Source organism: Terrapene carolina, unplaced genomic scaffold, assembly GCF_002925995.2.
Source record: "Terrapene carolina triunguis isolate 2854851 unplaced genomic scaffold, T_m_triunguis-2.0 Scaffold96, whole genome shotgun sequence".
In the NCBI taxonomy this organism is placed as follows: domain Eukaryota; kingdom Metazoa; phylum Chordata; order Testudines; family Emydidae; genus Terrapene; species Terrapene triunguis.
Genome location: NW_020664447.1, coordinates 51,202,963 through 51,227,739, shown reverse-complemented (window position 1 = coordinate 51,227,739; position 24,777 = coordinate 51,202,963).

Below are 24,777 nucleotides of genomic sequence, written 5' to 3'. Positions count from 1 at the left end.
AAAAAAAATACCACTTACATTCAATAGATAGGACCAAAATCAATATTGCAGGAGATTAGTGCATGGAAGGGGACTTCTTTCATTACCACAAATAGGATATAATTTAAAGGTCCTTAGATAAGTTGAACATTCTCATCTATTAATTTTTTAGCTTAAAAGCCAACCAAAACTTTGTTGCAAACCGTGCTGGTTTTAATTTATATTGTATTCTCAAGCAGAATTTTCAAAAGCACTCAATGTTGACCTAACTGTGCTCCCACAGTAAACCACCCATTGACTTCTATGACATAATTAAGCCAGTGCTGAATGCTTCTAGAAAAACCCACCCTTTAAATATAGCAGTAGAAAAAATTATGGATGGCTTTAAGAAAAAATCCTACCTGTATTTAGTATTTCTTGTCCTGAAGAATCCAAAGCCATTACAAATGTCATATCTATATTCATTACTTTACCCCCTCTGATAGGCAGCAACCTCAGGGATGAAATTTGGCTGGTAGTCAACAGCACACAGCAAAACTACACAACAGTTTGAGACAGGAATTAGGGTATTCTGTCTGGCTATAAGCATTTCTAGTGAATTGTACAGTGGTCACCCTTTAAAAAGTCCATTATTTACTAACATGATGGTTTATGAAATATGATTGTTATTTGCCCATTCTAACTATAGGAAAATATAACTGTTGTATCTCAGATACCTTAGTGTGGTGAGTGTTAGTAATATTATGATATGATTGTTGCCTGGCAATTACTTTTTAATGGCAACCATTGTTTGTCGCATATTGAGATGAAACTGCAGATGATCCTTCTGTTGGAAAACTATAATCACTCTAATTGGAATATGGACAAATGGGCTAATACTCCTGCTCCTACTCGGACAGAAAGAGTCATGGGATCCCTAATGGCCTCCCATTTAATGTACACCATGTTCTTACCCCTCCTTTCTTCAAAAATCTTCCAAAGTTTAACTTGTCCCATGAAGCTTTCCAGTTTCCATACACACACACCATTCTGTTTGTTTTTTATTGTATTTTGTTGTGCTGTATAATACCTGCTGTACCTCTACATTGTAAGCTCCATGGGGCAAAAAACTGTAGTTGGTTAGTCCATTTAAAATAATGATGATAAACATCCAGGACCTCAGTTTTAAGTCTTATCTGAAAAGATAGCACCTCCAACAACCCAGTCCCCTTTTCATCATGCTGGAACACTGGCAAAAATGGAAGAGTACTACCTTTTTTTCTATACCCTGCTGTGTCCTTGGAAATCTCCTATGCTATCACTAACCAAGCCCAACCTTGATTAGCTTGTCAGAGCTGATAAAATCAGAGCATGAGTGAATGTTACTGCCTTTCCTGGTATCCCACACTACATTTCTGTATTATTTAACAGTTTGTTTGTTTTCATGGCTTCCTTGTGAACCAGAAATTGTTAGGGTGGGAGGAAAGGGCAGAGAGCAAGGAATTGGAATCAATGCCTAAGTCTCAGCAAAGATTATTGCTATTGCTTGGCACTGAGGATCAACACTATCCTGTGAAATCCACGTGATAGATTGAAAGCAAAATGGAATAGAAATATTGTATTATGCTGTAACATGGATTTGGTGAGAAGAAAGAAAATCCATATCTTTTTATGGTTACATAGAATGCGCTATCAGAAAACAATAAGCATTTATTAGTATCTAGTGACAGAACAAATGAATAATGTATCCAGTGTTGCAGTTGTCTAGAAATAACAAAAGAGGTCAACATGTTCAGCTGACATAGTATAATGTCCATCAGTGGAGTATGACACCAGAGTAGCAAAGAGGATGGTGTAATGCTTGAAACATTTCTAAAGCTTTGAAAGAAGTTCCATATTGTAATCTAAATCATTTGATAGGCAATTGCTCTGTCCATTGTATATTGAAGCAGCAGATACCATGTTAATATAAACAATGTATTAATTATAAAATATTTATCAAAGCGAGCTGATTAGACACAGTAACTCCTGCCTATTCAAATGCATAGTTCAGAAGGAACATTGCTGTACCTAATTTGATTTCCCCCAGAGCAGTACATGATGTGTTATTTGATGCCCTTCAAAGGACACTATTAGCCAAGCTATAAAGTGTCTGATTTTATTAGCTTTGCTGGGTTTTATCAGTTTGTAAATGTGTTATTTTCTCCATTTATTGTGCCTATGGGATCCAGAGATAGAGTGAGCTTCAAGCTAATATGTTTTGGGAAGCCAGCAGTGGCCTTACTTTAACACTCTATGCTGTATTGCGATGACATTGAAGGTGGAGTCGTGAAAACTCTAATGTCAGGGCCATTTATCAAGGCAATTCCTCACTGCTATAAAACTCTGCTGTGACATTGAATTCAACAATAGGTTTTTGTCTTAAATAGAACCCAGTGTTCTTGTGCTGTACAGCTAACACTCCCCAGTAACTGAATAACATGAAGTCAATAATAAGAAAATAGTCCAGACAGATGTTCAAAACAGTAAGAATGAGGTAAGTTCTTGGCATGGACTTCAGGGAAGTTTTTTGTTTTGTTTTGCTTTTCATCATCTTCTGTATTTACTTTGGGGACTTTTCATGCATACAGTAGAATCCACTTTAATCAGCACCCTTACATTCCAGCAAAAATGTGCATGCTGTTTTTATCAGAGAACAGATTTGATGCAGTGCATTTCCAATGGCACTAAACAATATAGTAGTATAAATGGCCAACCTAGTACATTTTAATGGCATGCTTGGTGTTCCCTGAAAGCCTTTTCAAAGCAGTTAACAGGTGTGCATAGGTGTTTGTAGCATAAATTTCCTGCTGTGTGATCCTATTTTCACATCAGACCGCCTTCCCTCTGTATTATGATTGCTAAATGAGTCATATTTACATGGATATAAATTTTACATGTTTTTTAATTCAAAATTTTATTTGCAAATGAACACACACGAAAGATGAACAATATCTAAGGAAGAAGAAAATATTTTCCTAAAATCAGGAAGCATTTTTTAAATTCTAAATTCACAGGTTTGACAGCAAATTGTTTTCTTTACAGTAACATACAAAAGTACTTACAGAAGAGACCCACGAAACAAATATGCAAGGAAATGTAAATTCACTTGAGTTATATAATGCATTTATGGTAAATGGAATAGCATTTAGTGTGCTTAATATAAACAATACAGAAATGAAATATGTTAAGCCCAGATTCAGAAAGATAATTAAGCAGGTACACAACTTTAAGCACATGAATATTTCCATTGATTTCAATGGGTCTGTTCATATGCTTAGAGTCCTTAAGTTCAGAAATTCAGCATTAATGCACCATTAAGTGGTTGCAGTTAAGCATTTATTTATTAGGGGAGATTTTAATGTGGTGAGGGAGGTGCCTAGGGAAACAGGTTTAGGGAGGGTATTTCAAATATAAGAGGCTCCTTGAAAGAACACATGCAGATGCTTGGGAAAGGGTATTCAAAGCTGGAACCACTGCTGAAGTACATGGAGAAACATGAAAAGAGGCAATGTCAGGCAGATAGGCAAGAGGTGCATAATCTAGGGGCTTGAAGCTATGGGGAAAAAAATGGAATCATAGAAATGTAGGGCTGGAAGGGACCTTGAGAGGTCCTCTAGCCTATTCCCCCACACTGAGGCAGGATTAAGTATACCTAGACCATCTCTGACAGGTGTTCATCTAATCTATTCTTTAAAACCTCCACACACACACCCTGTAAAGACACACACCCTCTATGTGCAGCACAAAGAGGACCCTTTGACATGACTGAAAAATGGGGAGTCACATTGTCAAAGCAACAGGTGAGAGGGACAATTTTTACTGTAGCAATTTCAATGGACTACAATGGCAAGGTTATCCATAGAAAGAGACTGACAAAGATTTTTTATCATGGAGACGTGGCTCCCCAAACTAGTTGCTACACTGTGACATTTATAGAATGAAGGATAAGAGGAAACAGGCTCCACAGCTGAGAACAAGCAGATAAACAGGTAAACAGCAAAGGGACTTGGTGGCAGAGATAAAGGGGATGGCAGGTGTGGACACTGTTAGACTCTTGTTATTGTAAGGTGTTATGGCTGCCACTGCAACTGCTGCCCCTTTGCCAGTCTGACACCACCACACCCATCAGTGGTGGTGCAGAGCCCAGGCTGCATTTTATCCATCATCAAATTCCCAACTGGGCTTTTCCCTCACTCCATTTGGGGCCTCCAGCCAGGGCCAGCCCTAGACCAAATGGCGCCCCAGGCTAGGAGGGTCTTTGGCACCTCTCCCCCCACATTTGTTAAACTTTTGAATACCTTATTTTTTATTGCATTTGTAGCCCATTTCACAATTTTGATGCATTATTTGCATGCACGATTTATCCCTGTCATATAAGACAATAAATTTGCACTGTTTTTATTCTCGTCATCTGGAAAAATGTCCTTCAGCTCTGCATCATGAATGAATTGGAGAACTTGGAGTGGAGAATGCTTCCCATGTTGCAAAATGTGACAGATGTTGTCCAGTTCAACATAGAGGTCTTTATCATTGATGTTTGAACATTCCCCATGTATCAGCATCCGGTGAAGGTCCGTACAATTGTGCAATATTGTCTGCCGGCAGCTTATTAAGGTATTTTTGTGGTGCTTCATTTGTCCAAACCTTTCTTTGATGGACTCTTGTGCAATGTCAACAAGCAAGCAAAAAACCACTCTCGGGCACTCTTTCACAGTATGACTTCGAGAAGTGTTGTTTTTGCTCATTTACTGGAAATGTTATATCCTTGATTTTGCCTGGCCTGTTCAAAACTGTATGAGCAATATCAGCAGAGTTTAGGATCTCTGGCCATAAAGCCATAAATGTATCAGTTTGTGATTTGCAATTTTTCTCACTGCTGTTTCTGTCATCATGCGAGGCTGATTCTTCTTTATCGTTTCTCTCCTTTTCATGTAAACCAGATTTTCCTTTGTTATTACTCTCCTTTCCATGTTAGCCACGTTCTTCTTTATCATCACTTTCCTTTACACTGGCAGGAAAACTAGACAATTCTCAATTTCCTCACATTTCCATTCCTTATCTTCAGGTAAATCTGCTAATTCCTTAGTAATAGGACTTTCATCATTTACGCTTCGCTCTTCAATTTCTTCCACAATGGGATGATTGGTACTGACTAAATAAAGTACAGTCTATGTTCTGTTTCAGATATTTTCCCCTAAAATTTACCCCTTGCAGCAAACTAGATTGAATTTGAGCTTTTTGCTTCCTATACTGAGCTCCTGAAGGCTTATTCAGGGGTATCTTTTATTTTCTACTGGGGAAAACAAACAGAGAGCGCAAAAGTCTATGTTCCTCAGTCTGACAAAGTCATCAAACATTACATGTTAAGCATGGCAACAGAAGTAATAGTATTTCTTTTATATTGTTGAATAGATAGTAGTTTTATAGATATCTCTGGCATCTCATTATATATGTCCTCTATTAGTTACTACTTACACTCTTCAAGTCTTAAAACACAAGTATACGTTCACAATTACATAATAAAACAAGGTTCGCAATATCACAGCTGGCGTCTCACTTCACTTCATTTCACTTCACTTCATTCTTATATCTCACTGACTGACTGGCGATGCCCTGCCTCTTACATACTCATGAGGGCATGGCTGAAACACTCTAGGAGGTTCAAGAAAAATGTAGTTCTCGGAAAGACTGGATGGTTCCATGAGATTCTACAAAGGTCCAGAACATTCTAGGAGGTTAGTGAAAAATCAATCCACATATGGAATACCTGAAATATTTAACTTCAAACATTCTATTTGAATGTTTGAAGTTAAATATTGAGTGCATTAACCACCGATCTGTAGGTTATTTTTTTCTCAATATCTCCTGTTGTAGCTGCTCCATTTTGTACAGATACTTAAATCTACATTATGCTAATGGGAAAGCATGATAATGACTCTCAGCTGGGAGGTAGGAGATGTGGATTCAAATCCCTCCTCTGAATCAAACATGAGAGAAGATTTGAATGATTCAAGTAGTGGCATGATAAATATTGCCCTTCTGGTATTGTGTTTTGTAGCCCTGTGATGTTTCCCAGACATCACAGTTCCCTTCACAACTCCTCCCACATACAGTCCTGGAACCTAAAAAATCCACCCCCTTGTGGCAATTTTCCATGAACTAATTTTGAGTTTTTGTTAAAACACACATTCCTGCAGGAAAGGGAGAAGTTTAAGGTCCCAGAACTGTATTTGATGACATGCATGCCCTTGTTATAGAACTCACCTTCGGTTCTCCTGTTCAGTAAAAGAGTCTATAATCTTTTCTGACCTTTTTTCTTTTAGCATTTTAGTTTAGTTTATCATATAAATCACCCTCTTTCTCTTGACTGAAGAGAACCTCTGTGTGTCTCCAGATTACACTTAAATACCGATAGTAAAGGACATGGAGAAGTCATGGAGAGACAAGGTGGGTGAGGTAATATCTTTTATTGGACCAACTTCTGCTAGTGAAAGAGATAAGCTTTCAAGATACACAGAGCTCTTCTCACTCACCTTGTCTCTTTCATATACTGGGGCCAACATGACGATGACAACACTGCAAATGGAGAAATCGTATCTCTCAAGCAGCAGGAACAGAAAATTCTGAAATCAGGATTTCAGAAAATGCTGAAGAATTAGCATTATCCTCTTCTAGGTGTATACTGGGAAGCTGTAACTCTTACAATATGGAGTTTCCTTATTACCAAATAAGATGATAAGCTGATGTTTTTCCATTCATTGAAAGAATCAATAGTACTTTAAATCCCTGTGAAATACCATTGAGAAGCAACAAACTGTGCACAAAGACAGAATAAAATACACTTGTAAGGTTTTTTGGAAGTTTTGTTGTTGCAGCAGAGGTTAGGTCTCCTGGCACAATAGATTAATAGATGTTACATTAAAATATTTAATTATATTAATTAATTAAATAATTAATTCAATATTAATAGCCTGATGACATGTAAGAAACTGAAACAAAAATTTTGATTGTGTGTTATAATGAATAACAATTCACCAGAAACGAAGGAAAGAATTACAAACAAGGCAGTGGTGCCATATTTAAAAATGAAAGGACAAATAACTACACATACTGAAAATACAGATAAATAGGAAAAAAATCACATTCAGAAGATGAGGAGGTAGAAACGTGCCCCCAAATGATTTACAGTACAAAACAGTAAGTATAACAACCTGTAACAATTTAAAAGCTCGCCCCACTGTTCCATTTTTTCCCTTTCTCTAATCAGCCATTTTATGCTTAGTTCTGACAATGGTAAATCATATTTGACCTCCTGTTGTGATATGTAGAAACAATGGGCCAGATTCTGCACTTAGAATGAGTTATACCTATGCAACACTATTGAGCTTAATGGGGCTGCATAGGTATAAATAAAGATAGAATTTGGCTCAACATTAAGAAGTGACAAACCAGTTAATATAAAATAAAATCTACCCCAATTTTTTTTCCCTCCCCACCAAGTTTAACTGAACCAAGCTCAAAGCTTTTTTTGATATTCAAAGAAAAATTTGGTTAACTATTGCTTTTTTAATTCTTGACTTGGTCCTGTCTGAAACTGCTGAGTAGCAGCAGACTTCTGAGATCTTGGAGGCTGGCTTTGCAGTGGAGGAGAAATCCGTGATGTGGTCTCTGAATATACTATAAGTGCTTTTTTTACACACAGGCCAGAAATGAAATGGTCTAACACCATGCAGGGAAATTCCTTCTTCCAGGAATCTCAGCCTGCCACCAGTGTCCAGTTCCCAGGGACCAATTCTCAAGAATTAGCTATAGCTATAGATAACTATAGATGTGTGGGGAGAGAGGGTTGTATAGTTTGGATGGCCTTCACTTCAGTTGAAGGAGGATCAATCTCCTCAAGGACAGTCTGGCTAGAGTTGTCAAGGCTGGATTAAACTAACAGCAAAAGGGGAGGAGGAAAAAGAGGGAAGATCTGAGCACTCAGCACAAAACTGAGATGTTGAGAACAAAATTAATGAAGGAACCAAAGGGGATGAAGAGAAGAAATTCTTGAATTGCCTATTCATCAATGCTAGAAGCCTGGGTAACAAACAAGAAGAAATGGAATTTCTCATTTATGAGCATAAATTTGATGTAGTTGGTCTTACTGAAATGTGATGGGATAATTCACACTATTCAAATGTTAAAATCAATGCTTATACCTATTTAGGAAGAACCAAGTGGGCAAAAGAGGAGGGGAAGGAGCACTCTATGCAAAAATGGCATTACCTGTTTCTGAATCACTGATAATTTGGAAGAAAATGATCTTGTAAGCTTATGAATCAATGTCCTAATAGATAAAGTACAAGATCGGGTACTAGTTGTTGTCTTCTACAGACCTCCAAATCAAAGTAGGGAATAGAATGACCACCTCCTTATGCACCTATCTATAATTGAAATATCTAAACATTATAGGTGACAATTTCCTAACTCAAAAAGCATTGCAGCCAACATTGCAGAATTCTTTATTCGACCTTGTCTTAACAGATAAAGAGGAACTGAGGTAAAAATAAATGGTAGCTTAGGTACCAATGATGGTGGCTTAATCACATTTATAATGTGCAAGGAAAATAAAGGCCAGACCAGTAGTTTATATACTTGGTGCTTTAATAGCTGAAAGGAATTATGAGCCAAATCATCTGGGAGGGAGAAATTGAACAGAAAAAATGTGGATGACAATTTGGAATCATTTAAAAACACCTTCCAAAACCAAAATCCCACAGTTGAGGAAGAAGGCCATGCTGATTAGAAAAAAAAGAAGAAAACAAGACATGGTTTAGAGAGGAAATGAAGCCAGCTGTAAAAAAAATTTAAAAATAGATAGCAAATGGAAGAAAGGGAAAATTAATAATCATGAATATAAATCTTAAATTAGGGATTGTAGAAAATTGAGAAGGAAAGCCAAGAACACAAGGAAAAATTCTATGGCCAGCAGTGTTAAGGAAAATAAGAAGACTTTTTTTAAAAATATATTAAAAACCAAAAGAATCCTGACAATTGTATTGGTCGATTACTAGATGGAAATGGTAGAATTATCAATAATAATGCAGAAAATGCAGAAGTATTGATTAAATATTTCTGTTCTGTATTTGGACAAAACACAAATGGTATAGTCTCATCATATGGTGATGATAACCCTCTTTCCATTTGACTAGTATCTCTGAAGGATATTAAACAAAAGCTACTAAAGTTAGACATTTTTAAAATCACAGATAACCTGCATCCAAGAGTTGTAAAAGAGCTGGCTGAGGAGCTCACTGGACAGTTAATGTTCATTTTTCAATAAGTCTTGGAGCATTGGGGGAAATTCCAAAAGCCTGGAAGAAAGCTAATGTTGTGCCAATTTTTAAAAAATGGTAAACACAATGACCCAGGTAACTATAGGCCTATCAATCTGATATTGATCCTGGGCAAGATAATGGAGCAACTATTATGGGACTAGATTAATAAAGAATTAAAGGAGGGTAATGCAACTAATGCAAATCAATATGGGTTTAAGAAAAATAGATCCTGTAAAACTAACTTGGTACTGCATGAGATTTTGATTAAAACACTAGAATGATATAAAATTGAAATGGTACATATTAAATGGATTTAAAACTAGATTACTGATAGGCCTCAAAATATAACTGTAAATGGGGAATCATCTTCAAATAGCTGTGTTTCCAGTAGGGTCTCACAGGGATGGGTTTTTGGCCCTATGCTATTTAACATTTTTATCAATGACCTGGAAGAAAACATAAAATCATCAAAGTTTGTAGATGACACAAAAATTGGGGGTGGGAGGGAGGACGGAGTGTTTAATAAAGAGGACAGGTTACTGATTAGGAGAGATCTGGATTGCTTTGTAAACTGGGTTCCAGCAACAACAACAACAAAAAGTGTTTCAATATGACTAATGCACATATTTACATCTGGGGACAAAGATTTTAGGTCATACTTACAGGATGCAAAACTCTATCTGAGGAAGCAGTGACTCTGAAAAAGATTTGAACATGAGCTGCTAATGTAATGCTGTGGCCCAAAGAGCTAATGTGATCCTGGAATGCATAAACACAAGAATCTCGAGTAGGAGCAGAGAGGTTATTTTACTTGTATTTGGCATTGGTGCAACCACTGCTGGAAGACTATGTCCACATCTGTTATCCACAATTCAAAAAAATTGTTAATAAATTCGAGAAGGTTCAGAGAAGAACCATGAGAACAATTAAAGGATTAGAAAACATGCCTTATAGTGATAGACTCAATGAGCTCAATCTAGTTAGTTCAACAAAGAGAAGATTAAAGGGTAACTTGATTGCAGTCTATAAGTACCTACATGGGGAACAAATATTTAATAATGGGCTCTTCAATCTAGGAGAGAAAGGTAGAACACAAACCAATGGCTGGAAGTTGAAGCTAGACAAATTCATACTGGAAATAAGGTATCATTTTTTGACAGAATAATTAATAATTGGAAGAATTTACCATGGGTCATGGTGGATTCTTCATCACTTACAATTTTTAAATCAAGATTGAATGTTTTTCTAAAAGATATGCTCTAGGAATTATTTTTGGGAAAAGTCTCTGGCCTGTGTAATACTGGAAGTCACACTAGATGATCACAATGGTCCCTTTTGTCTTTAGGATCTATGAATCAATGAAAGAATTTACTCTAGTCAAAACCCAAGACAGAGAGAAAACACTCCTGTTGCTTGGACAGTTTCCTTTCTCCTAAGCTGCCTATGCACAAAAGCATTGAATAGCCTAAAACTAACAGCATCTTCCCTAGAAGATTGCTCATATGCCAAAAAAAGAAAAAAAAAAAAAAAAAGAAGAACTTGAAAGACTATGTGTAACAGCCCCACTGGATGATATCTGCTACTGCGGTATGTGTATATGGTGGGAGTTATTTGTATCCTACTATATGAAGCAGTCTAGTTTTCAGTTGCATAATGCCTACAACAACACAGTATTATTTAATTCTACACACTGTAGTGGCTTTAGTATAAATTGTTTCCAAAGACCCACTACAAAGGTGAATAATAATTACAGATGCCAAGAAGACATTGACTAATGTTTATGTAAATGAAAGGGTTAACAAGCCTGCTTAGAATTGGATTGCATTGGAGAAGCTAGCCATGCGGGCAGGGGACTGGACTCGATGACCTCTCGAGGTCCCTTCCAGTCCTAGAATCTATGAATCTATGAATCTATGAATCAGGGGGTAGCTGTTTCAGAGTAGCAGCTGTGTTAGTCTGTATCCACAAAAACAACAAGGAGTCCGGTGGAACGTTAAAGACTAACAGATTTATTTGTGCATAAGCTTTCGTGGGTAAAAAACCTCACTTGCATCTGAAGAAGTGAGGTTTTTTACCTACGAAAGCTTACGTCCAAATAAATCTGTTAGTCTTTAAGAATGCTATGCCTGCCCTTTAAAAAACTTGATACCCCAACCTGGCGGGCCTCTAGGGAGGTGGAGTCATGGTTTACTCATGCCTGTCCCTTCCTGATGCTTCTCCACCCTCTTGCTTGGACAGGAGAGATATCAGGCCAAAGACCTTACTGACATCTGATCAGATCATAAGGGTTGACAATTTGGAGCACAGTCCTGGGATCCTTGCTAGCATTCTTGTCTCTGCCACCACACAAAGTGGGAGCTCTGGAGATTTGTGCCTGAGAAGGGTGTGACTTTGAGTCACATTTCCTTTTTAGTGTTCTTCCTGGAGTGGTGCAGCTATATTCCACCTCACATGCAGAGTTGTGCATAAAGGCACAGTCTAACATTAAATGGACAACTGAGGAAATACAGATAAAGGAGTGTGAAAAGTGAATAACAAGTGAGTTAGATCAGGAAGGAATACATAAAATAGGTTATGGTTGTGCATGGAAGGTACAGGACATATATTAGTTCATCATATTTGTACATCCTTCTTTGTACACGTAGATGTGCAGCAGCATTGTGTACATTTTGGAGCCTGAAGGGATGGGATTTAAGGAGACCAAAGAGAAAGGAGATGCAGTAGTTAATACTTACTGCATATCACTTTTATTATTCTGTTAATCTTCTTGAACAAATTACCATAGTATATAAAGTACAAAATGATTATACTACAGTATTACCACACTTTGAGGATAGTATGAAATCCAAATTGCTGGTAGCTTATGCAGAAGATTATTATGAAATCCCATAGCAATGTTTTAAATATAATTGAATCTGTTGTATGCATTTACATGGAATACCAGGATCTCCGCTGGAGATTAGGACTGCTGTATAGTCAAAGCACACAATAAAGACTGCTGTTTCTACAAAATCCCATCTTTGCATATTACTTATAAGGTATCTACAAATTAAAGCTGTTCAAATGTATCATAGTTAGGTTTTAGTGTGTTATCTGATGTATTTGTTCCTATTGTTTTCTGTCAGTAAAAAATAATACAGTAATGTTTTCTACTGCAGTCTGCTATTGTCTAGTCACCAGAATCTAGTTGTGAATTCATCTAAAGCAAAGTTTTTACAGTTAGTGTGATTCAAACAATCAGGCTATAGGAGAAACAGTGTAATTTATGAAGACTAAATTATGACTGAATTATAGTAATAATGTACTTTTACTAAGCTATTAATTTTGGATCACCTTTATATTACTTGTTCTGAGTATAAATTAAATTTTGCAGGACTGGTAGTAAACAATCTGCAATGCATAAGCATTCTAAATTTATTTTGTTTTCATTAAGAAACAGGAAGCGTTAAAAAATTAGTTTTAATGTTTTTTAATTTTTTCCATTTCTGCAGTCAGACTACTTTGCCTCTGGTTATATCAGAGAAAATAATCCAGCAGAAGATACCACCATGACCTATTTAATTAGAGGGCCATGAAACTGAAGTTGTTTAACATTGCCCTTGCCATAAAAATAATGTGGGAAATTAAGATATTTGTTACTAGAATCTCTATACAGTCTGTTATAATTTTCCAATGTCTGTCTCTATTTATGAGCAACAAATCAAACTAGAGCTGGTCTACCCTAGTTTCTAAAACCAGTGCAAGAAAATCAGTTTTAGAAGACAGGAGGAAAAAGTCTCAAATTACCAAAGCTGAAAATAAATGTTGCCTAGTTCTTTTCACTATAGGTTTAGAGGTGAAAAAAAAAGTGATCAGTTTGAGGTAGTTTTCACTTGAGATAAAGAGGACTTTGCAAATTTATTTCACTTTTCTGCCTCCCTTACAACCATCCTGCCCACTGGCTGATAGCCTTGATGTCTGTCATCTGGTTTTGATCTCCTCTCCATTAGTGTACAAAGTAGATCAAAACTAGGCAATGAGCCATTTGGAGTCTGTAAGTTCAAACATTTTCACTGTGAAGGATATGAAGGCAAATACTTGCCAATAATTTTGACAAAATGCAAGCGATTTTAGAACAAGTACATCTTTGATTGGATTTTAGCCATAAAAGCATATAACCTCCACTGCAGTGTTGTAAAATTTGGAAACAGATATCTAACAGAAGGCTAACTGAGATTATGAGGAGACAACTGTTTGGCTCATTATAAAGTCAGATGTGTTCTATGGCATTTGAGTGGACAGCAGAGACACTGACATTAACACATGGCTCATTAGAAGTGAATTTGAGTTTGGCCTTTTACTTCGTTTAAAACAAAGTATCTAATATACACAGGAATCTCCTTGAAAATACCAATGGCATTTCTTAAATGCATGTGATTTAAAATAAAGGTACTGTGCATCCAGTATTATGCCATTAAGAATATGGTGTGGGTTACAAAACTATAAGAATAACAATGACACTGCAAGAGAGGAGAGAAAGTCCTATTTAATCTCCCTTGTTTCTGATGATAAATACATTGAATTTTCAGCTTTTTCCTTATCCTGGCTAATTGTTCGTCACACTGCAGAACTGACAGAAATAAGAACATAAAAATGGCCATACCGGGTCAGACCAAAGGTCCATCCTGTGGTATGATTATATAGTAGAAATGGTTACTGGCCCTTAACTATTATAAGCACTGGTATTATAACTCAGCTATTTTAATTTGTATTCACCTGTAACTTCGCATGCAGTGCCATCCACTACCCTATGAGTGAAATCCTGTCCTCACTGAAGTCAATCACAAAACTCCTACTGACTTCAATGGGGGCAGAATATCACCCTTGATCTGTGCAGCAGAATTTCCATTGAGTTCCATAGTGATTCTGCGTGTGGACTGAGGACAAATAAATGATGTTCCAGACAGCTGTTTAAAAATAAAATGGTTTGCATCAGTAAGATGTTAATTTAGTTGCAGAGTAATACACAGTAGGTTTTGGGGCATATTTAGATATGGAGTGGTTTGAACCATTTTTTTAACATTTAATTTAAAAAATGAAGTATTGCATTTACATGTTTTATCGAAATGCCACCCACCCACATCAATGGGTGGGTGAACTTGATGGGGCTGGCTTGAAGGGGAGCTACTTGCCAAGGGACAATAGGTAGTTCCTCCCCCTTGGAGTCTCTGGCACCATTGGCCAGCTGAGGGACAAGGGTGCTGATTGGCCAGAATGCCCCAGCTCCCAGGACTTTATTCAGTGTGGAAGCCAAGTGGAGCCTCCTTTGGTTCCATGCAAGCAGCACACCCTACCCACGTGAACTAGGAATGAGAATAGGGTGACCAGATGTCCTGATTTTATAGGGACAGTCCCAATATTTGGGGCTTTCTCTTATATAAGCTCCTATTACCCCCCACCCCCGTCCGGATTTTTCACACTTGCTGTCTGGTCACCCTAAATGAGAACCTGGACTGACTGATGCTGTGGGTCTAGCAGATCACCTGTTTAGGGGGTCACGCAGGATTTCTTTTCTCCCATGGGCCAATTGTCAGAGGACCAGGGAGCTTTTTGCCTTCCTCACAGTACCTTAAAACCACAGTGGGTTAAGTAGGAACGCATTTATTACCTGACTGAGGTATTGGGGGGGGGGTGTTTACTTTTTGCAACTTGTGGCTGGTTTCCAATGCGGCTAAGAGAATAAAATGAACAGAGGTAATGGTGATGGGCCTTGGACTCATGTGATAGGATGAGATCTTGTGCCCTTTGTAGGTTGAGGTCAGACCTTGTGGTCCTCATGGGCCAAGATCCCCACCCTGCTGGACCTCAGGCGGCGGGGGTGGATGCTACACAAGCTGAAATTATGGTACATAATTCTTATCAAACGTAATTCTTCATAGATAAATCGAAAAATGCATTTATAGTAAGACTATAGTTCAGTCTTTGTTTAGTCTGCTGTGAATTTTTTTTCTATAAATAACTATTATATCAGATATCAGGGGGTAGCCATGTTAGTCTGTATCTACAAAAACAACAAGGAGTCTGGTGGCACTTCTTCAGTGACGTTTTTACCCACGAAAGCTTATGCCCAAATAAATCTGTTAGTCTTTAAGGTGCCACCAGACTCCTTGTTGTTATTATATCAGATTATTTCATCGTTGAGTATTGTATATGGTGCCTACCAATCCCTATAAAATAACTCAGGTTGCAATATGGTAGTGTATTATTTCTCAAAATCAAAATGATAAGCAGTTAGCTATTTCTAATAAAAAGGAAAGAGAAGCAACTTCTTTTGCAGTTGTTTTTTGAGTTGTGCTGTGCTTGCCTCTGCCACAGCTTGAACCTGTAAGTAGATTTCAGCACTGCTTTAATACTGTGCTGACAATCTTAAAAAGAACTTCAGTTTTTAGAAATTAAACATTATAGCCATTCCTACAATGAAATATTGTAAAAAGTGTAATTCCGCTGACTTCAATTGATTTATAACAAATGAGGACTGGACTCTTTATATAAATATTTACAATAGTCTTTTGATTTTTTTTAACCTCTTCAGCTTTCATAAAGCTGTGTGGAGTTTTTCCTTTAAAATTCTGCTGTCACTCTAATTCTCTCTCTCCATGTAACTGTTTCAGAGTTCCTTGTGCTCATGTGATTGTTGCTATTTTAGACTTTTCATCAGCTGTTGTTGGGCATCTGAGTTTTTGTTCTGATAAATTGTAATCACTACGTCATCAGTAAATTCAAGATAAATTGACTTAATTTGATATTTAATGAGGCAAAAAATGGAGACTTCTATATGACTCTATACATTTTATTAAACCAGATTAATGGGATTGTAGTATGGAAGCCCAGATTTACCATTCCTTTTATTTTGACCTAATTAGTACTTGTGAGTTACAACTACTTGTGCCTGTCACTGGTTTACAGCTGATTTTAAAAAACATATAGTCATTGCTGATTTCCTGGGGTAAGGGAAGTTGTAAGAGATTATCAGAAGTCTGTGGAAATTGGTAGTATTCATTGCACAGTAAATCCAACTTGGATAGTCAACAGTAACTGCTAGAGTGACCAGATAGCAAGTGTAAAAAATCGGGACAGGGTGGGGGGTAATAGGTGCCTATATAAGAAAAAGCCAATACAATCGGGACATCTGGTCACCCTAGTAACTGCAACAAGTTTAGGTGAACTGCAGGAAATGTGAAATGATATATGAGCTTCTTAAATTCAAGCCAATTCTAGTTTTGTCATTTTTAGAAATTTAGAAATGGCCTGGCATGTAGTTGAGAGAGAGCTGAATACATAGTTAGATTTCAGTGATAGGTACAAAGATTTGATGGGTGACCATATAAAGGCAGAGCACAGTTATAATGCCAAGTCAACATTTTGCAAGTTAATCAAGCATAAATAAATACCATTTCCCTAGTGGCGAGGTGCACCATCAACTGCTTAATTTCAAAGAAGAATGGGGGAACTAACACAACAGAGTCTGCTTTTGCTCATACTTTGGCATCTTTTGATTTCCTTTAACTTGATAACTCTATATTCACTGCTGTGTTTACCCCCTACAAATGCTCAAGGACTTTATACAAAGAATGATTTTTGTGGAAGGTTGGCATTTTTGAATGCTTCTATGTTTAGTTTTATAATGGAATTTGTTCATGTGTTACTATGTAATATTTTTACTGTACACACTGCTCTAGGGGACAGATCTTTGGCTCCTGTTCTGGTCACTTTATACTGATCAGGCAATACAAAGCAGCCAGAAAGTACCCTGCCCAAGGGGTGTAAAATCAGTATTGCTAACTATATACCACCTTAATTCCCTTCTCTGCAAAATGGGAACCTGTGAGAGATAGGTGAGAGCATATGCAGGCTACAAGGAGATGGGGCCAAAGGGTAGTGTGTTCTGACCCATTGTTGTCTAGAGAAGCAGTCACTTTAAGATTTAAAGCCCCAACGGCATCCTTCAGATCATAGATTTTAAGAGCAGAAGGGGCCATTATGTCACTTAGTCAGACCTCCTGCACAATATAGGCCATAGAATTTCACCCAGTAACTGGGGTACTGAGTCCAATAACTTAGGTAACATTCTCCTACTGATAAATCAGACCTATAAAAACTAGAAACTGTTCTTATGTATACAAGTGCCATTTACTAATTCATATACACACCTATCTTAATTATTCTTAAAACTCAAAACAAACAAAAAATAAACAGCACTGAAGCACAGCTGAAGTCCAGGGAGCAACACTGACTTACAGTAGCTCAGAATCTGCCCTGGAATATATTGCTGAATTGTTAAACTCTCCACTGGGGAATTACAGAAAAAAAAGGGAACCAAAAAAAGTCTTTTAAATTCAACCTTCATCGTCAAGAAATCACTGATTTGATTGAATTTTGGATTTTTTATATCCTTTCAGTAAGTGGGAAATAGGTATAGATTTGTGTTTGTATACCTCAAGAAGGCACACTGCATATTCTTGAATTTTTTTTATATAAAAACATAAGAAGTTATTTGTTAGCATTGGTGAATTATGATAAATTATACAATATTTGTGGTTGAAACTTGGTGGATTGCCTCCACAGTTTTAGTAAATTATAGTTATAAAAATAACTAATGCTACATGACAGTATTAAATCAAGAGGAAAGTTAACTTACATAGTACCTTTCATTTTTTGATAGCTACAAACAAAAGACCTTCAAAAATGCACAAATCTGTGAGGAGCTCAACAATATTTTCTCTGTCTTTTGTCAGAGAGCTAATATTTTGAATCATCCATCAGCTTCAATTATCTTTAAAGTTCTGCACCAAAATCACAACTTTCAGTGGAGATATCAGCTCTGACTACATAGATCTAAATTAAGAAATATGAGGTACTGCAAAAATATAGACATAGAACAGTGAAAGTCATGGATTACATGTGTTTAAAATATTGGCGTTCAGAAAAATTGTTTAAATGTATCTGAATTATCCTCTCACAGTTTTCTCAGGTTATTGGGGTGAAATACTGCCCTGATTAAAGTCAGTGGGAGTTTTGCCATAGATTTCAGTTGTGCTAGGATTATACCTTTATTGTTCAATAAACCAAATAAACCTATGGATTGCTGATAAATTACTTACTGTAGATATGTTCAGTGGTCTTTGTCTAAAATAAGGCAAATAGAGACATTTCCTAGTTTTATTTCTATCTAGTTTTATGGTGAGCTCTGCATTTGTGCATCATTGTTATGGAAAGGTCGGCATTCTTCAAATTCCTCTAGGAGTTTGTTCCTCAGTTTCTCACACCATTCTACAAACCTGAGAGGTAATATCTGAGCAATAAAGGGTCACAAGAAAATACTTATTGTTGATATTTGATGCTATAATAATACTTTATAGTCCAAGTTCTACAAAGTGTAGATGAGTAAATTGCTCACCTGCATTTTTGCACAATTGGGCTCTAAATTTGCTTGCAAACAGCCTGTCACTGATAAAGACGAGAGTCAGCTAGTGATTAGAGCAGGGTCTATTTTGATCTCTAACTCTAATTTCTTGGGCAATGTGCAGAGTGGCTGAATACCAAAGCTGCCTTCTGTACCAAGAAAGGATCCTGCCATGAAGTTTAAGCTAGCTGATGCTCCCTAAACCTTATCAGTTCACTACTCAGCCTTGCATAACAGTGGCAAGAACTTAGCCCTTAATATCTGTAAAACACTTCTACATCACCAGCTATTATATACATGCAAACTACTAGTACTACCATTAACAGTAAATATTAATATCTTACTAATAAATAATTCCCAATAGTGTGATAATTACTAATAAATCATTAAGCAATACTTAATATTAATATTCACTAATAATTATAAATCAAATAATTGCTAATACAGATTAGTGCTGCTACTATTGACTTATCATATTAATTACATGTGGTCTGAGTACTAATGTTTAGGGTTTGGGTTTGAGATCAAATCAGGGCTAAGTCTCTAGCTAAGACTTGATGGTGTTGACTGAGACCTTCATGAGATTTTTCTTCCAGAAATTGGAAAAAATCTCATGAGATGATCTATTCTCACAAGTTTATAGGCCTCTCGCAGTTTTGGTCCTCAACCATAGGGGTATACTTCTAATCTAAATCCCACCAAAAAGTGGTTAGATTTGAATCTGGGGTCATCTCTAGTATACACATTTATTTCCTTCAGTTTTGCACAGTGTCAGTCAGTGGTCTGGTCTACACTATCGGGGGGTGTTGATGTAAGATACGCAACTTCAGCTACGGGAATACCGTAGCTGAAGTCGAGATATATTATACCGACTTACCTCCCGTACTCACGGCGCGGGATCAATGGCCACAGCTCCCCCCGTCAACTCCGCTACCGCCGCTCGCTCCGGTGGAGTTCCGGAGTCGACGGGGAGCGCGTTCGGGGATCGATATATCGCGTCTTAATGAGATGCGATATATCGATTCCTGATAAATAGATCGCTACCCGCCGATACGGCGGGTAGTCTGGACGTACCCAGTGTCTTGAATACCTTTATCCACTCTCCTGCAGGTGTGCACTCCACCACTGATGATACCTACAACACTGAGATTTCTTTAACAGTGGGCTGGCATTTGAAATATATTGAGTAAACCATTACTGCACATATAAACACAAAAGTCTAATCATATCCCAAAGTATGTATTAGTCTGAATTTTTAAAATGTTTCCACTCTTTGGACAGAGTAAATCTTTTAATTTAATTTAATTTAATAAAATATAGATTGAAAAAAATAAATTTAAAAAGTAAGTTAAATGATGCTGTTTTCCCTTTCTAATTGTTCCTAATATTTCAGAGATGAGTTGTAGAGAATTTTTGAAATATTGTGCAGTGTTTACATCACTAGCACTTACCATTCCTTTGCCTATAGTAATTTAAACCTCAGTAACTTTTTTCCTCTAGGATCATTGGTTTATTTTGAATTCTATTACTATCTTCGACAGCATTTTATTGAAGAAATCAGCTATTCATGGCAACTCTGTTTTTACCTTTATTTGCTTCAAGAATCTTTATATATTCTAAGTCTAAACTTAAAACCTGTTTAAAATGTATGGCTCTTTTAGATCTGTAGTTACCCTTTTTCTAACTAAATTTGATTCCCTTCTAATTCTTTAAATGCTAATTCAATTGAAACTATTATCTCTTCTTTAGAAATAAGTTTGGTGACTGCTGAAAATGTAAAACTTCTGTTGAAAACATTAAAATCCTCTTTCCTTTCTATTTTCTGTATTTATTAAAATTTTGTAAGTAAAATAATTAAAATATGTTTAAAATATTCTTTGCTTAGGATTTTATAGTTGAAGTTTACAACTGATTTCACAACTCCTGGATAATTAATTCTCCTACTATTCTTTGATCTTTAATCAACATTTCATATTTTTCAATGTTTATTTTGTAATAGTGCCCTGAAGCTTTTAATTTTATTTAGTTCATAATTTATTTTCAAGGCATGAAAACAAAGCTTGAATTATCCTGGCTGCAAAAAGCCGACCAATAATTTAGTGCACCTAACAGGAGAAAAACATTTTAACAAAACAAACTCCTACAGAAAATTGTACAGATCTAACATGGTCATATGATCTGCACAGTAAGGATGAACTATATGTATAAAGTTTCAGATTTTGTGAATCTCCTATCAAGCTTTTGTAATTTTAAAACATTTTTCTCAATAATTTCAAAGACAAAATTTCATTTTCCATCTAAAGGCAGTGAGATTACCCTAGTGATGAACATGGTATAATAACCCAAATAGCCTATGGTATTTCTTAAGAAGAGAAGGACACAGCAAAAGATAGGCTGGCACAAGTGAAACTATTTATATGGCATACAAGTAGTATTTTTGTATTAGAACTTTTTCAGTTTCCCCCTCTCTGCTCCTTGTTTTTAAGCAGAAGTGGAAATGGAGCCTGTAACAGGGTGTATAGGAAGAGGTTAAAGATCTAATTTGGGCCCAGGCAGTCCCACCCCCTCACACCTACAAAGCATGCAGGGGCTAAAGAAGTTTAAAGGGGAACAGAACAGCTCAGTAACTGGCCAGCCAGTGGAGGTGAGCTGAACTACACTCCTAGTTCTTTAGGGCTGAACTGTACACCATGAAAGGTGCAGCAACCTGGGGACCCTGACTATTGAGAATCTACCTGATCTGGTGAGGGGAAAGGAGGGCTGGACACTTGCATAATCTGGGATTAATTCTTTATTTTGTTTCTGTCTTTGTTTTGCCCTTTTGTGTGAGTAGACTGGTGGCAAACAACCCAGGGGAGCAGTGCTACAGCACCTTGGGAGTACTCAGCCTTACTGCCCACCCCAGGGCCCAGGACTGAAATCTTGAATGGGACTGAATCTGAAAATCCTACTCCTGGTGTCAGGGGATCTGGAATAGGAAGATCCTATAACCTAGAGAGTCATGACTCTGTGACCTTGGCTCAGTGAGGTTTGGAGCCTCTTGTCTGTGAGTAAGGCTGTCCTTGGTTAGACTCTTATACCCTAAAAGGGCAGGACACAACTCCTAGACTGGCTAGAGCGCTGAGTTATAGAAAGAGCAGATTACTGCAGGGCTGGAAGGATTAACAGGAAAAAAGGGAACTAGCTATGCCCTCATCTGACCACTAGCTGGTCCCTGCAGTGTGTGATCCGCTTCACAGAGTCCAATACTACCAATTGTGAATGAAATTTTCAAAACTATGATGTTCCATTGGACTTTTTTTTTAAAGCCATGGAGCTTGCCCTCTATAATTCATTGCTAAGGATTACTGAATCTTAGAAAATATCTAATAACAGAAAAAATGCAAATGTGTACAATAAAAACATGAAATTAGACAGATAGAATCTATTGACATTCTTGAATAAATGTATTGAGATACAGTTAAGGAATAAGACATGACAAGCAAGCTGTGTATTGTTATGAATATTAGCAAGATTTTGAAGTACGATGAGGCATACTACAAGGCTAAGTAGTGTGACCACCCAAAAAGGACACACAGACCTCAAAATACATGTCCCCAAAAACATGGAGCTAAAAATGTTTAATATTTTTAAATGGTATGCTATTAAATATGGAAATAGGCAATATCCTCAGCTGGTCTAAGTGGATGTAGCTCCACTCAAGTTAATGGAACTACACCAGTTGAAGAACTGGTTCATAGTAGGCAAAATAAAGCACCAGCAATACCAGGAACTTAGCAATACAGAGAGTGAGGGAGTTGCAGTGATGGTGCAGAATGTGTTGAACGGCAGTATACAGTCGTAGAGCCTTAATATTCCTTAGTCACTCAATGGTACAGAGTGGAACAAATAGAGGTGGGTGGATTTGTTTGGTTTGCTGGCAACTGTGAAAAACTGAGTTTCATTTCAGGTCAAACCAAGATCTTTCAAAAAAATTTTGCATTTTGAAAAGTAAAAAAAAAAAGGTCACAATGAAACATCTCATTTTGCTCTGGCTCAAATTTTGACTTCAGGCATTTTGAAAAAGCAAAGCCTTGTAAACTTTAGCTCAGTGTTTAATAGGGTATTTACCTGTGATGTAGGAGTCCCAAATTCCATTCCTCTTCTACCTGATGTTACAAAGGGATTTGAACTTGGGCTTCTAACATTGCAGGCATGTGTCCTGGCCATAGAGCTATGGGCTATTTTGGTATGGGGTGTTCTTATCTTTTCTTGGTGAAGCTGTACCATTTTTCATAACTAGCATAGGGACTTGAACTTGTGTTTCCTGCAGCCTATGTGAGTGCCCTACATACCAAGCTATGGGACTATTCTCATGCTCATTCCCTGGCCAAATAACTATCCAGTGTCATCATGAATGACTAAGCATTGCCACTATGGATGATGGATAGTCATTGGGCCAGGAAACAAGCTTACAAGAGAGGCACCTCCTCTAGCAGTTCTGTAAAACCTAGTCAGCAAACTTGACAGAAATTTGTGAATAGTCAACCCAAAACTGCATTTTCTTTTCTTTTTATTTTTTTTGTGAATAGCATTTTTGCTGAAAATGTTTTGCCCAGCACTAGGAATGAAACACTATCCATATCTTGCTGTAGTTTGGAGACAGGGGAATGATGCTCAACTCTGTTGCATGTGTTCACACTAGCACACTGTTATTCTGGTGCAACATTGTGGAGCCTCAAGACTATGAGCCTTCAAAAGGTTCTTAGTGGTATAGCCAACTCTAACCATAATTGTAAAAGTAATGGAAAGATACCATTGTAGAGTTGGAGTACTTGTGGCACCTTAGAGACTAACAAATTTATTAGAGCATAAGCTTTCGTGGGCTACAACCCACTTCTTCGGATGCATATTGAGTGAAACATATCGAGGAGATATATATACACACATACAGAGAGCATGAACAGGTGGGAGTTGTCTTACCAACTCTGAGAGGCCAATTAAGTAAGAGAAAAAAACTTTTGAAGTGATAATCAAGTTAGCCAAGTACAGACACTTTGATAAGAAGCAAGTGTGAGAATACTTACAAGGGGAGATAGATTCAATGTTTGTAATGGCTCAGCCATTCCCAATCCCTGTTTAGCCCTGAGTTGATTGTGTCTAGTTTGCATATCAATTCCAGCTCAGCAGTCTCTCGTTGGAGTCTGTTTTTGAAGTTTTTCTGTTTTAAGATAGCCACCCGCAGGTCTGTCATAGAATGGCCAGACAGGTTAAAGTGTTCTCCCACTGGTTTTTGAGTATTATGATTCCTGATGTCAGATTTGTGTCCATTAATTCTTTTGCGTAGAGACTGTCCGGTTTGGCCAATGTACATGGCAGAGGGGCATTGCTGGCACATGATGGCATATATCACATTGGTAGATGTGCAGGTGAACGAGCCCCTGATGGTATGGCTGATGTGATTAGGCCCTATGATGGTGTCACTTGAATAGATATGTGGACAGAGTTGGCATCGGGCTTTGTTACAAGGATAGGTTCCTGGGTCAGTGTTTTTGTTCAGTGATGTGTGGTTGCTGGTGAGTATTTGCTTTAGGTTGGGGGGTTGTCTGTAAGCAAGGACAGGTCTGTCTCCCAAGATCTGTGAGAGTAAAGGATCATCTTTCAGGATAGGTTGTAGATCTCTAATGATGCGCTGGAGAGGTTTTAGTTGGGGGCTGAAGGTGACAGCTAGTGGTGTTCTGTTATTTTCTTTGTTGGCCCTGTCTTGTAGGAGGTGACTTCTGGGTACTCGTCTGGCTCTGTCAATCTGTTTTTTCACTTCAGCAGGTGGGTATTGTAGTTTTAAGAATGCTTGATAGAGATCTTGTAGGTGCTTGTCTCTATCTGAGGGATTGGAGCAAATGCGGTTATATCTTAGAGCTTGGCTGTAGACAATGGATCGTGTGGTGTGTCCTGGATGGAAGCTGGAGGCATGTAGGTAAGTGTAGCGGTCAGTAGGTTTCCGGTACAGGGTGGTATTTATGTGACCATCGCTTA